The following is a 15,445-nucleotide window of genomic DNA, read 5'->3' on the forward strand; positions in this document are numbered from 1 at the left end:
GGGGACGCGGACACCAACGTCGGGGGTGCCGGGGGTGCCAGCGCCGCGGCTGTAGGAGGTGCCGCATGCGGGGGGCCCGCCTCAAAGCCAGGGCGGGCCAAGAGAGGCGTGCGAGCGCCCTGGAAGAGGCGTCGAGGAGCCCGCGTCATCGGTGGCGGGAGGAACAACCGGGGGTACCTGGTGAAACGGAAACACATGCTCATCAAAGTAAACGTGCCGGGAAGTGAACACATGGTGGGAGATGGGATCGTAGCACCGATATCCCTTGGAGTTCGAGGGATAGCCGATGAAGATGCAAGCGACAGAACGAGGTGCGAGTTTGTGAGGAGCCGAGTCGGCAGTGCTAGGATAGCAAAGGCACCCGAAAATACGCAAGCCATCATAAGATGGGGGCGTACCAAAGAGAAGATGGTGAGGTGCATAGTTCCACCGTGGGCGGCAAGGGCGAAGGTTAAGGAGAAGAGAAGCAGTGGCGAGTGCGTCCGGCCAGAAACGAGGCGGCACATTAGCATGGAACAGGAGCGTGCGAACGCAGTCATTCAGAGTGCGAAGGACGCGTTCGGCTCGACCGTTCTTCTGTGAAGTATACGGGCATGTGAGACGAAAAACTGTGTTGTGGTGCGACAAAAAAGTGCGAAAAGCAAGGTTGTCAAACTCTTTCCCATTGTCAGTCTGAAGAGCAAGGATGGGACGCCCAAACTGCGTGCTGACATAGGAGTAAAAAGCTGTCAAAGTGGAGAGTGCATCCGACTTTCTGCGCAAATGAAAAATCCACACATAATGAGAATAATCATCAAGAATAACCAGATAATATAAATAGCACGAATTACGAGGAACCGGAGAGGTCCACACATCGCTATGGATTAACTGAAAAGGAAAAGAAGTTATGGTGGTGGAGTTATTGAACGGGAGGCGAACATGTTTGCCAACACGACAGGCATGACAGGTGTGGTCCTCAATCTTATGATAACTGAAACTGAAACTCCTAAGAATATGACGAAGTGTGACGGGGTTGGGGTGACCCAAGCGAGCGTGCCAGAGATCAACTCCAACGGAGAGAGCGATCGGTGCGGTGGTGGTGGATGTGGGCGTATGCACCGGATAGAGCTCGTCGGGGCTGTCACATCGGTGAAGGACCATCCTGGTTCGAGCATCCTTGAAAAAAAAAATCAAGCTCGTCAAATTCAACAGTGACAGGATTTTCACGAGTGAAACAACGAACGGAGATAAGATTCTTAATAAGATGAGGAGACACAAGTATGTTAGACAAAGATAAAGGCGTAGAAGTAGAAGAAAAAGAAGTGTACCCAACATGTGTGATAGGAAGTGTGGAACCGTCGCCGACAATGATGCGACGATCGGTGGAGACAGGAGTGAAGGAGGCAAGGTTACCAGGATGAGCAAACATGTGAGCCGTGGCATCGGTGTCCATGTACCAATCACCATCTCCAGTGTAGTTATTCGGCGTAGGAGCGGCATGCAGCCCGGTGAGGAGCATCAGGTCCCAGGGCGTCGGCGGTAGGGTCGGCGAGGGGGACGAAGACGCCATGGGGAAGCCGTAACCGCCGCTCAACTACGATGATGGGTACTTGCCATACGGCTACGGAGCCGCGTAGTATGCATGATGCGCGGGAGGGGCGGGAGGCCCGTACGGTATGGAGAGCAGCCCTGGTGGCAACTGCGGTGCCAGGTAGGCCGGATGGTCCGCCAGAAAAACCTGCGGGGCCGCTGACAGAAGCTGGGCGCCGTCGGGCTGCCTCCCAGCAGGCAGGTGCTGGCCCGCTGACGACCCCACCAATATCCCGGAGATCCATACGCGGGCGGAGCCCCGTACATGGGAACGGGCGCGGGGCCGTGCCGGAGGGCGCCGGCGGCGGGGCGACGAAGGACTGGGCGGAGAGCGCCGGCGGTGGGGCGGCCGATGGACCGGTTGACGCCATCGCTGGTCCGACTCGAACGGCTCGGGTGGAGCAGTGGCAACAGACGCGCGCGGCGGCTCAGATGGATTGCACGTGCGGTAGCAGCGACTCAGGCGCGCGTGGCGGGTTGGGCAACGCGGGGCTGGCGCTGGCGGGAGATGACGCGGCGCGGCTGGCAGGTGGATCGGGCGGGCGTAGCAGCAGGCGGCTGGGCGACGGGATCGATGCTTTTGGCCACGGCAGCGTGCACCCACGATTACACGAGGCAACGCACGTCTTGGCACAAGTAGGCAAGCAGCTGGATGGATTCGTTGACGTGAAGCTAGCAATCGGCCGGCTGTACAAGCACGTATACACGTACGTGCGAGGTTGCCGCCGTATCAAGTGATCAAAACTCACGCGAATAGCACACGGGGACGGAGGCTGGCGATGCGGGGAACAGCGGTGGCTGGCTTCGCGGGACGCAGTGCGGGCGGGTGGAGAGAGAAGCGGCGGCCGGCGCCGAGGGCGCGCGAGCGGCGGCGGCGCGGAGAAGACGCGCGGCGGCAGCGGCGGCGACGGAAGCGAGAGAAGGAAACTGATACCATGTATGAGATTATGATTGCACCACATATTACTCTCCGTGCGTAGGCACGTATATATGATGTACAAAAGTGGGCCACAGACCTTAACTATACAAGGAACTAGGAGGCAGGCGCAATACACAATATGCACATAACACATATACACAACAGATCTAAAAAAAATCCATGCGTGCTATAAATAGCATTTGACTACAAGCTAGAAAAATATAATACTTTCAGCAGGGTAGATCATATTAATGGACTGAAAACTATAATGCTTGCAGGATAAATTTATATTGTTAATTAAAACGGAACTGCAAATTCAGAAATATGTTCGCTTGCATACTGATGACCAAAACAGAGCATATTATTTTCATCAACTTCATCTATCACCCCACGAAGTCCCAGAAAAGATGCAAGAAGGATGATTTGCCCATAAATCACTATTTGCTTTTGAAATTCTCAAGTGGCAAGCAAATAAATATCATGGGACTAACTCCGTCGATATGAATTATGTTGTCCTCGATCAAATACATTGGATTGGATAGACGCAAGACCTATCCTTCAAATTCAATATGACACATCAACTTAGATATCCGCATCACCAATCCTGAAGAAATGATTAATTTCAAAGGCAAACATTCATAGAAGGTTATGTATGCATGCTATAGAGGTTCGATGGTTTCATGCCGGTTCAGCACAATGGACCAGACGTAGACACAAATCTGACCAGGTATGGCGCCTGGATAATTAAGCTATAGTAACCCTCTACTAATGTTGTCATGTCATCTCCGTTTCTGTTGTTAAACTCGCGTTGATTCAAAACCAATTCAAATTTCAAATTTAAAATAAAGTGAAATGGTAAAAGTTTTCAAATATTAAAACTAAAATGTTCTGGAGGTGAAAAATAATGCATCTTCCCTAATTTTTTTTTTAATAATAATAAACCAGCTATTGCTTCTGGTCGTCCGTCGGTAATTTTACAGAAAAGACCCTCTGTTTTTTAGTATTAAACCCGCAGTCCTATTTTAAGTGGATACCTGAAAAACGTTTCGTTTTTGCATGAAACCCCCTGTCATTTGATACATTGAACGCGCAGTGCTTCTTCTCCTCCATATTCTGCATCTTATCCATTCCCTCTCGCCGTCCGCCGCCGCCGCCGCTGACCGAACAACCTAGCCATGGCATCTCCCTCATCCTCCCCTCTCTCCTTCTGCCGCCGTCCCCCTCATCCATCTACTGGTCGCGACCTCGCGGGAGGCAGAGGATGGGAGGCTGCGGCTCACGGAGCTCGGGAGGGCTGATCTGCGCGTCGGCTACCTCGCAGGAAGCAGAGGATGGGATGGCGTGCTGCGCTCGAGACGAGCGGGCTCGAGTAAGGGGATTGGAGGGTGGCGCCGGCGGGCTCGCAGACGGGGATGGAGAGGGCAGGTGTCGGCAAGACCGGGGATGGAGAGGACGGGGGTCGGCAAGCTGGAGGCTGAGGATGGGAATAGGCGCCGCTGCCGGCGGCCACGAGTGGAGGAGGGCACCCAGACCGACAGGTTGATGGAGCGGGGCGAGTCAGTTGCGCCCATTCCCGGAGCTGCCCGGTCCTGGCCCCGCGCATTCCATCGGTCCGCTCTCGATGGAATTGGTGTCCGCTCTTGATGGATTTAGTACATGATAGGGTACGAGAGAAAAACTTTGCTCCAGAACGGAACCTGACGACAGAAAAACTCTGGTTCTGGGGCACCCAATAAAAAGGTTCCGAATCCCTTGATCGAAATCGAAACCTCGGATTGAAATTGCCTCGCAAGTCTATGTCCACACTGGAGCCTGTACCAGCCAGCTTCAGCTCCTTCCACCGGGTCACTGCCCACCATGAGCCAAACTCCATCGTCAGGCAAGCTCCTCTGTCCCATGTCATCTCTTCTGTTTTTGATGCGAGCAATGTAATTGATGGATGATGAGTTGAGGACTAATGAATTGATGACGTATGGATAAGTATGGATTGGTGATGCATGGATTGGTATGATGAATGGAAAACTGCAGCGAAATCTGAATCGAACCCTGTATATTTCTTTGGTTCATTTGTGTTCTTTGTCTGAATCTGTAAACTCAACTACCTGCATATTGTATTCAGATTTCAGAGTTGGATTGGTGTTGCTGCTGACCAGTTTCCACGGCCTGGCCAGATGGCAGATGCAAACAAGGTAAATCTAGGTTCGAATTATTCACGCATACGTGCTCCAAGTAACACTGTAACAGTAATTACTTCTTTAGTTAATCTCTGTTGGTTTATTTAGGATTGTTGTCATGATCATCTTCCTGTGATATAACAGTCTTATATCAAGAAACATTAATTAAGATTTCCTCCTGGTTGTGGTTTTCAAAAGCATAGATATCTAGCAATCAGTTTTGCATTGTGGTGTGCTACAGATCCATTAGGTTAACTTACGGGCAGTAGTAGAGCAAATGGTCAGTGTCCTTTGTGCGCAAAACTATCATCTAGCAATCTTCTTTGCATTGTTGTGTGTTACATACTGAAGCATTCTTAGTTAGATCAGCACGTACAACTCGATGGTCTCCACATCTAACAGGGTGTGTCGCTGTTGAGTACCTAGGGCAGTTCTTCAGTACTATTTGTTTTTGTCAAAAGTTCAGAATTGTTAATGTGATTGCTAGGTGGATTGCTACCTACTTCCTTCATACGATTAAATATGCTGACTCCTGCTTTCTATTGAACGTGAGGTTGACAATACTTAGTATAGTTTCCATGCTGACTGCAAAACATTGTTTGTTTTGTGTTATTTATTATGGTTACTTTTTTTTTAGATTTCTATGCCTAAGTGCTATTATCAGTAATTGATTTTTCTGGCAAGGGAATGTTGAGATGATAGCTTGAGCCTCCGTGCACACATTTTGAAAATTTTAAAATTATATTTTTAAAAGTGGTAAACTACACATCGATCCCCAAATACATATCACAACTGTATCTGTTTGATTCATTTAGCTGTATTATTGTTTGGTTTGTGGAAATTGTCATTTTCTCCATTGGCAGACTCCATACTTGGACCTTTGTTAAAAGACGGTGTAAGGGCGAGTTGTGGGGATATTGACCGCAATATCTGCAAACAGAAAAGTACTTCGTTCACCTACTCTTGAACTGGAATTACTAATTAGAAAATATGCATTTCATGTGTCATTTTCCATTTGTCTAAATTATGTTATTTTCATCCGCTTCCCCCTCTCCGAGCCGTCGCTGTATCGGGCCTCACCCAGCTTCAAGGCCTGTTTAGGCATCCGCCTCAAGACCTGTTTAGGCATCCATTGTAAAAGAAAACATTTCGTTTTTTTTGTCGGTCGTCGGTGTGGGGTTCGACAATGGTCCAATTTGTAATATCGCCCGTGTATGTTGCGGAATCCTCGACCAGCCGTGTTGACTTTCAACTCTCATTAATAAAGTTGAAGCCCCACGAGATCGTTCATGAGGCGAGACAAACCTGCTGACATCCTCATCCCCACGTCCGTTACGCTCGCAGCCCACTGCCCCGCCTCCTTGGCCGCTAGCCGCAAGTTAGGAATGCACCCACGCACTAGGGGAACGCCCGCGTAGGAGACAGCGACGCCGCTGCTGATGTGGCCATTGTGGACGTGCCCGACTAGGTCCAAGGCTAGCGAGGTAGCGCTCGAAGCAGCTCCGGCTCGAGCCCCCTGACACGGACTAACTTGACGGAGCACATGGTTGGCTTGTCGTCGAAGCATTGCGAGCCATTGAGCTCTTGAATCCCAGGCAAGGAATCAATCAGCGGCTAAAGTTCCATGGAAGGTAAAAATCAGATTGGCCAAATGGGATATTATCTGCAGACCAAAGGACCAAGGGGGACTTGGTATTGAAAATCTTGAAGTCAAAAACAGATGCCTCCTTAGTAAGTGGTTGTTTAAGTTGTCTTCTGAGACAGAGGCAACTTGGGCGAGGATTTTACGTAGTAAATATCTGCACTCAAAGACTTTATCCCAAGTCACTCTCAGACCTACAGATTCGCCGTTCTGGAAAGGGCTCATGAGGGTTAAAGCCGCTTTCTTCAACAGAATGAGATGTATTGTTGGTAATGGAGATGATACGCGATTCTAGGAGGATACGTGGCTGGGTGACACGCCTTTGGCTACACAATATCCAACACTATATCGTATTGTTCAGCGTAGGGACGCTCTTGTTGCGACAGTGATGCAGTCTATTCCTCTAAACATACAGTTTAGGAGAGTGCTTGTTGGACCTCGATGGGAAGCATGGCTTCACTTGGTCCGTAGGCTGATGGAAGTTCAGCTAAATCCTCAGCCCGACCAGTTGTGTTGGAAACTAACTAGAACTGGGGTGTTCACGGTAAAATCGATGTATATTGATATTATTAATTCATCGGTGATACCTACGTCCAAGGAGGTCTGGAAAGTTAAGGTTCCTCTGAAGATTAAAGTGTTTATGTGGTTTGTGCATAAACAAGTAATTCTTACAAAGGACAATCTAGTTAAGCGCAATTGGACAGAATCTACTAGGTGTAGTTTCTGTGACCGGGATGAGACTATCAAGCATTTATTTTTTGACTGCCCGTTGGCACAAGGGTTGTGGCGCACCGTGCAAATTGCCTTTAATATTACTCCTCCGAGATCGGTAAACACGTTATTTGGGGCGTGGCTGGTTGGGATTGAGTCCGAAACAACCAGACACATTCGTGTAGGAGTATGTGCGTTATTATGGGCAATTTGGAATTGCAGGAATGATTTGGTTTTTAACAGGACAACAAATACTCATTTTTTGCAGGTGTTATTCCGGGCTACAGCGCTGATCCGTACTTGGTCCTTACTCACTCCGACGGAGGCCAGGGAGCGTTTGGTTACTGGATCTGTCCGGTGGGAGACGGTAGCGCGGGATATCTTCAACCGGTTTGGATGACGATCATGTAATAGGATAGGCATTTAGTTTACCTATCTGCTATTATGCCAGCCGGTTGTGGCTTTTCTCATTTCTGCTTTGCAGTCGATGCTCTATGTGAGCTATAGGCTGCCTTTGTTCCTTTTTTTGAAAGACCATTGTTCAGACCCTGTTTACTTGTTTAATAAGAGAGGCCATATGCATCGATCTGATGCAGAGGCCGGGGAATCCCCCCTTTTCTAAAAAAAAATCTTTGGCGTATTTTTTTTCAGAGTATTGATGTTGGAGATGAGCCTAAGTGGAGAAAGATTAAACATATGGTAAGTTGTCCTTACTGCTTCAGGGGTTGTATGTATGTCAGGCATGGATGGAGCTATAACTAATTTGTGATTTCTCGTGGCCACTTTTTCTCTAAAAAGGGCAGGTTGCCAGGTGATCTAAAATGGGACTGAACTTCAGTGCCGTAATTGCACCTGCAGTTGGGCCAATGACATGTGGGCCTAACAGACGGCTGGCCCACATGCCATTGACCCACCTGCAGGTGCAGTTACGGCACCCAAGCAGCGTCCTCTAAAATGGTGGATCAGAAATGTTCTTCATCAATGCCCTCTGAATTGCTAACAATTCTGTTTGCACACTCAGGTTTGTGCTTTTCTGTGGTGATTTACGGAACATATTTTAGCTTAAGATCTCCTTTGACGTACACTTATGCCCTCCCTATCATTTTCAGTTTGCAAAATGGTAGGTAAGGAACTACAGAAAGTGGATTGTTGAGTTTGCAAAATGGTAGGTAATGAACTACAGAAAGTGGATTGTTGAGTTTGTCAAGCATAATGTCGCACCTAATTTTGGCAGATCACTTGGCTTTGAGATTTTCGCATGACTATATGAGGTTCCCATAAACTCCTGTATTGCCACAATAGCTTCTTTTAATGCACTAGAAAATTGTAATTTTTTTCTCAGGTAAATAGTTCAGTTCTCAACAGTTTTTCCAGGCCGAGATCAAGATATAGAGGCCTGACCCGGGGCGATGACAGCTTGTACAGTGGCAAAGTGTTGAGGAGGCGGCTGGTTATCGTTGCCGAGCGCTGGGGAGGCTGCCGGCGCCATGGCCGAGCGCTTGGGGGACCGCCATGGTGGACGAGGGAGAGCAACCAGTATGGGGGGAGAGAGAGATGTGCTTCTTTGGTTAGGTCCATGGCAAGGTTCCATGAGATGGCGCCGGATTTCTGGGAGAATATACACGCTGATTGTGGCTGAGAAGAAGATTACTTCTCCTACAATTTTGTATGTTGCGTGAGAGGGTAGAACATAGAGGAGAAATGTGGGGCAATTTGGTTGCTATGCTTTGTGAGCCGCCGCTTTACTTTTGTACAAAGAGACGCTTCATGTGCGGCTGCTATGTGGTGTTCTATGCTCTGCTGTGTGCTCTGCTTGTGGAAATTTGTACATGGCAATACATAGATTGGGATTGAGATTTGGAGCAATTTGGTTGGTTTTTCTTTGTACTGATGCTGCCATTATTTGTGTGATGATGTCATCATTGTACAGAGGTAAGGGACAATGAGCGAGATGGATAGAAATTGCTAGCTATTTTTGTTCTAATTATTTGTTTTTGAAGCTTATTATTTATTGATTGTTGTTGCTGATTGTTGTGATGGAAAGTTAACAATACTTCTGATTATTTCAAAGCAATGCCAGATATAATAATTTTAACTAGACTGGACTACTGAGTCTGACCATGATTAACATGTCGTGCATTTTTTAGTGACTAAAACAGGTTGGTGAGGTATTTTTACTCCCGGTGCAACGCACGGGCATTTGTGCTAGTAAGTAATAATGGCGGAGAAACCAACATCTTTAAAAGTGTTTGAATGTCCTAAAATTAAATAAAACCGTAGCAAAACAACTAATTAAATGCCTTTTACAATTAATAAAATGTTAAGCTATTTTATTTAGTTGCCCAAACTTGTGTGGCAGTAGTATATTTATTTGGACTAAATTAGGGACTACTTTTATAATTTATAGAACTAAAATAAAAGATAAACTAAAAGAAAACATAAAAGAAAAGAATGAATAAAAACAGATAAACCTAAATACCAAAAACTAAATAAAAGAAGGAAACCCCTGGCCCAACCGGGCCTTGGTTCCACCCCTGCCTATACCCCCCACTACCCCGAAACCCTAGAGCCCACGCCCCCACTCCCCCCTCCCACGATCCCCTCGCTCATTCCCTCCCCCCACCCCCCGCGTGGATCTGGATCGGGGGCTACCAATGCCCGCGACCCCACCGGACGCCGCGACTCCACCGCCCGTCCCCGACTCCTCCCCGACCCTACGTCGCCGACGCCGTCGACGCACGCCGCCACGCCGCTGCACCTCGCCGATTCATCGCGTCGACCCCGACTCCTCCCCAAGCCCGCTGCCATTACCCTATGGCCCCGCCGTGAGCACCTCCCTCTCTTCCTGTCCCCGTCGCCCGTCCCGGCCACAGCGCGCCCGTCTCACCCTCTGCTCGCCGCTGCAGCGCCCTCGCCACGGCCACGCACGACCGTGCCCCCTCACACATGGGCCCGCTCTGGTCCTCCCCTACTCGCTCGCCTGACCACGCTCCGGCGCCCACTCTAGGCCTCCCTCGCCCCCTCGCCGCACCGCTCGGTCCCGCCGGACGCCCGCACCCGCACCGCTCGTCGCCCCGTCTCGCCCTGCAATGCCCCGCGTCGCCCGTAGCCGCCTGTTGCGGCTGCTGCCTCCCTCCACCACAGCCTCCCCTGCTACCTTCGCCGCCGCCCACATCTGCCGTGGCCTCGCCCCCACCCACGCCCTCTGCTCCGTCCCTCGCTCGCTGCTCGCCGTCCCGCGCTGCTCGCACGCCCTTGGCGCCGCGCGCTTGCGCCACTCGCTACCTCTGGTGCCCCGTCCCGGCCATGCCCTACCCTGATCGGCGTCGTGCCCGCCGGCGCCCCTCTGAGTGCCGTGGTGCACGCAAAACGGGCGCCCACCCCCGCACGCCCGCCTCGGTTTGGCCTAGGCCTATGGCTGTCAGGCCCCATGCCCTGGAAAGCAAAAAGAAAAGAAAAAAGAATTAAAATATTAATTAATTAATTAATTAAGTAATTAGGCTCAATTAAACTAACTAAACCTAATTAAACTGACCACTAATTAGATTCATCAATCTATTTACTTAAACTAACTGGCTTTAGTTATCTGAAGTGTCTATGACAGGGGACCCGCTGGTCAGCTTGACCAGTCAATAGTCAAACTTTGACTGCTGACTCGGCTGCTGATTCTGCCCTTTGTCCCCACCAGTCTGCCCCATGTGTACACCTCCGGGTACACTTATGTGTACCCATGACATTTAGCTATTTAATTTTGAATTAATAATAACTCTAGAAATTGATTAAAACGATTAAAATAAAATAATTAGTAAATCAGATGAAAATACTTTGTACATGAAAGTTGCTCAGAACGACGAGATGAATTCGAATACGCAGTCCGTTCATCCGCCACACGTCCAGCAAACATGCAACCGTCCCTCTCTATTTCATCTGCCCAAAAATACCAAACTTCGGGAAAATATTCCCGGATGTTTCCCCCTTCGCCAGTATCGCCTAGTGCCGCATTAGGTCACCCCTAGAACCGCGTTTTGTCATGTTGTGTTTTGTGATGACTTGTTTGCTCCGTATTTACTATTTCTTCCCCCTCTTCTTCTTCTCCGGTAGACCCCGAGACCGACGCTGATGCCCCTGAGTACGACTACGTCGATGACGACCCTTCCTTCTCAACAGAGCTTCCAGGCAAGCAAATCCCCCTTGATCAACCAGATATCGCCCACTCTCTTCTCTCTTATTCTTGCATTAGGTTTGTTACTGTTGTTGATTCGATATCTCCTATTCTGTTGCATAGCCTGTCATTGTTGCTACTGTTGTTACCTTTACCTGCAATCCTAAATGCTTAGTATAGGATGCTAGTATTCCATTAGTGGCCCTACATTCTTGTCCGTCTGCTATGCTATATTATCGGGCCGTGGTCACTTCGGGAGGTGATCACGGGTATATACATACATACATACTATACATGTTACATGATGTGACTAAAGTCGGGTTGGCTCGTAGAGTACCCGCAAGTGATTCCAATGTGGGGGGCTAAAAGGACAGGTGGTTCCATCCAGGTAGCGGTGGGCATGGGTTTCCGACGGCCCCCGAGTGTTACTTTGTGGCAAAGCGACAGGGCAGGTTGTGACCACCTAGGATACAGGTGGGCCTGGTCCTGGTCAGCATCCGCGGTTACTTCAAAATAACACGCTTAACGAGATTGGGTATTTGATCTGAGTTGGCCACTGGCCTATACGCACTAACCACCGCGCGGGAACATTTATGGGCACTCGACGTCGTAGTATCAGCCGAAGCCTTCTAGACGGTAGCGACTGAGCGGCGCGCGCCGGGTTGGACCGCGTAAAGCACCCTCCTTTGTAATGGAGGCTGCTGTTGGAGATGTGCCATAGAGGCAATCATGTATGATGATATTTCCTATATGTTTATGAATAAAGATAGTCCTTGGACATTATCAATGATGTGTATCAGCAAGTACGTGACTTGTTTGTGGGACTATGCATTGTATGATGACTGTCCTAAAAGGTCCCTAGTCGAAAGGGTTGTGTGGACGCGTAGCCGACTAGACTAGCATATGGCACGGTCGATGGCTTTGACTCACTAGCCATGGAGCATTGGATGCTAACCAGATAATGTGGACTCGGAAGGATCTGGTCAGATTCGATGTAGTCGAATCCGAGTCGAGATAAGGTCCGAGTCGGACAAACCCAACTATGAGACGCAGCGATATGTCATCTGTGAGTCTCTAGTACAACATACGTTCTATGTCCTAAGACCTGAGCTAACGCATGTACTCGGGATGGTGACAGACTTTCTTTGGGCCGACCAAACGCTACTCCGCGACTGGGTAGTTACAAAGGTAGGTTTCGGGTTTGTCCAGTCCCATGCCGCGAGACATGGTCGAGCAAGATGGGATTTGCCCCTCCGATCAGGAGAGATATACTCTGGGCCATTCGTGTGATCTGACCAGGATAAGCATGGCCGCGCGACAAAGATTATGAGATAATCTAGTTTGTGATCGGTATCACTGGAACGAGAAAGAGGTCGGGCTAGCACAAGGATGTCAGTCTCGCCTTGAGCCCAACAACATATATCGTGAGGCAAAGGGAACAGAAATGTGACACGTTGTACAGGTTCGCCTAACCAGCTAAATAGTCTGCTTGGTGGTCGGCACACCTTGCTAGAGGCCGCTACCAACCGTGTAGGTCGGAGGTGATCCGAACTGTGACGAAGCCGACTTGAACCTAAGGGGTCGCGCGCTTAAGGGAAGGAACCTACGAGGTCAGTTCGGAGGACACTGGTCGGATGTGATCCGAGCTGGACTTGGAACGCGACCGAGTAGACTTTGGGCTTTAGGATCCGTGCAAGGCCCAAGTGTTGAGCCCGCGACGGATGCCTATAAATAGTGGAGGTGCGGCACACTTATTCAGTTGATCGCTTCGGTGCTGTCACTAGGGTTTGCATGTGTTGCGAATAGACACCTCCACTCGCCGCCGGTTGTGTGATCGGACCTAGCAGTCCGCCGCACGACATTCCTCCTGCATGCGCGGATACCGTTAGAGGCGGTGTACTTGCTCCGCTCCGGCGAACCTGTATGAGGAATCCGACGACCGGCTGTTCGAGGGAGATCGGACGAGGAGGAGACGAACCACGCGGACGCGCTGCCCCAACTCTTCTTCCGCTGCACGACACTGCGCGTCTAGTGGTAACGATCTATGATCCATCTCCCGTAGCATGTTCCTGGATGTTCTGCGTGTAGGAAATTTTAATTTGCAGTCGACGCACCCTACCGTAGATCCCAGCAGCTGCCAGGTCTGCTCACCTGCCTCGTACTTAACATGCAGGTGTGCAATGGGCGATGGGCCCAAGACCCCTGCGCGCATAGGATTTAGACCGGTGTGTTGACCTCTCTGTTAGGCCTAGGTGGCTGCGACATGTTGATCTTTCGAGGCCGGGCATGACCCAGGAAAGTGTTTCCATCCAAAGTGATCCAGCATGTTGGGTAATGCGGTGCACCCCTGCAAGGAAGATTAATCTATTCAAATAGTCGTGTCCACGGTAACAGGACGACCTAGAGTTGTATTCCGACCTCCTGACAACTAGAATCGGATACTTAATAAAACACACCCAGATAAGTTCCAGAGACAACCCGGTGATCACTCTCTCACAGGGTGACGAGGAGAGGATCGCCGGGTAGGATTATGCTATGCGATGATACTTGGTTAACTTACCAGCTAATCTCTTCTATATGCTTCAAGATGGAGGCTGCCAGAATTGCAGTCTTCGATAGGACTAGCTACCCCCTCTTATTCTGGCATTCTGCAGTTGAGCCCACAGATATTACCCCTTTTTACATATACCAATGCATAAGTAGTGTAGATCCTTGCTTGCGAGTACTTTGGATGAGTACTCACGGTTGCTTTGCTCCGCAGGTGGTGTCCAAGAGCCAGAGGATCCCGAGGATGATTTTATGCGGAGTTTGGCTTCGAGGAGTAGTTAGGAGGTCCCAGGCAGGAGGCCTTGCCTTTTCAATCGGTACTACTTTTGTGCTAGCCTTCTTAAGGCAAACTTGTTTAACTTATGTCTGTACTCAGATATTGTTGATTCCGCTAACTCGTTTATGTTCGAGCTTATGTATCCGAGCCCTCGAGGCCCCTGGCTTGTAATAATGTGATGCCCCCGATTCAATCGTACACTAATCATGCACGCAAATGTGTACGATCAAGATCAGAGACTCACGGGAAGATATCACAACACAACTCTACAAATAAAATAAGTCATACAAGCATCATAATACAAGCCAGGGGCCTCGAGGGCTCGAATACAAGTGCTCGATCATAGACGAGTCAGCGGAAGCAACAATATCTGAGTACAGACATAAGTTAAACAAGTTTGCCTTAAGAAGGCTAGCACAAACTGGGATACAGATCGAAAGAGGCGCAGGCCTCCTGCCTGGGATCCTCCTAACTACTCCTGGTTGTCGTCAGCGGGCTGCACGTAGTAGTAGGCACCTCCGGAGTAGTAGTCGTCATCGACGGTGGCGTCTGGCTCCAGGGCTCCAGCATCTGGTTGCGACAACCAGGTAGAAGGGAAAGGGAGAAAAAAAGGGAGAAAAGCAACCGTGAGTACTCATCCAAAGTACTCGCAAGCAAGGAGCTACACTACATATGCATGGGGATATGTGTAAAGGGCCATATCGGTGGACTGAACTGCAGAATGCCAGAATAAAAGGGGGATAGCTAATCCTGTCGAAGACTACGCTTCTGGCAGCCTCCGTCTTGCAGCATGTAGAAGAGAGTAGATTGAAGTCCTCCAAGTAGCATCTCCAAGTAGCAACTCCAAGTAGCAACTCCAAGAAGCATCGCATAGCATAATCCTACCCGGCGATCCTCTCCTCGTCACCCTGTAGAAAAGCGATCACCGGATTGTCTGTGGAACTTGGAAGGGTGTGTTTTATTAAGTATCTGGTTCTAGTTGTCATAAGGTCAAGGTACAACTCCAAGTCGTCCTGTTACCGAAGATCACGGCTATTCGAATAGATTAACTTCCCTGCAGGGGTGCACCACATAACCCAACACGCTCGATCCCATTTGGCCGGACACACTTTCCTGGGTCATGCCCGGCCTCGGAAGATCAACACGTCGCAGCCCCACCTAGGCAAAACAGAGAGGCCAACACGCCGGTCTAAACCTAAGCGCACAGGGGTCTGGGCCCATCGCCCATAGCACACCTGCACGTTGCGTGGGCGGCCGGAAGCAGAACTAGCCCCCTTAATACAAGAGCAGGCTTACGTTCCAATCCGGCGCGCGCCGCTCCGTCGCTGACGTCTGAAGTGCTTCGGCTGATACCACGACGTCGGGATACCCATAACTACTCCCGCGTAGATGGTTAGTGCGTATAGGCCAGTAGCCAGACTCAGATCAAATACCAAGATCTCGT

At 49.7% G+C, this 15,445-nt stretch overlaps 1 long non-coding RNA gene across 1 annotated transcript; it reads left to right on the top strand.

Annotated features, from left to right (window-relative positions):
- Positions 1–4,603: 4,603 nt before the first annotated feature.
- On the top strand, positions 4,604–8,902 carry LOC119334108. Its single transcript, XR_005161240.1, has 4 exons — positions 4,604–4,677; positions 7,284–7,714; positions 7,819–8,036; positions 8,125–8,902. It is a non-coding gene; the product is annotated as an uncharacterized LOC119334108 (long non-coding RNA).
- The last annotated feature ends 6,543 nt before the right edge of the window (positions 8,903–15,445 follow it).

This window comes from Triticum dicoccoides, chromosome 1B (assembly GCF_002162155.2).
Source record: "Triticum dicoccoides isolate Atlit2015 ecotype Zavitan chromosome 1B, WEW_v2.0, whole genome shotgun sequence".
In the NCBI taxonomy this organism is placed as follows: Eukaryota; Viridiplantae; Streptophyta; class Magnoliopsida; order Poales; family Poaceae; genus Triticum; species Triticum dicoccoides.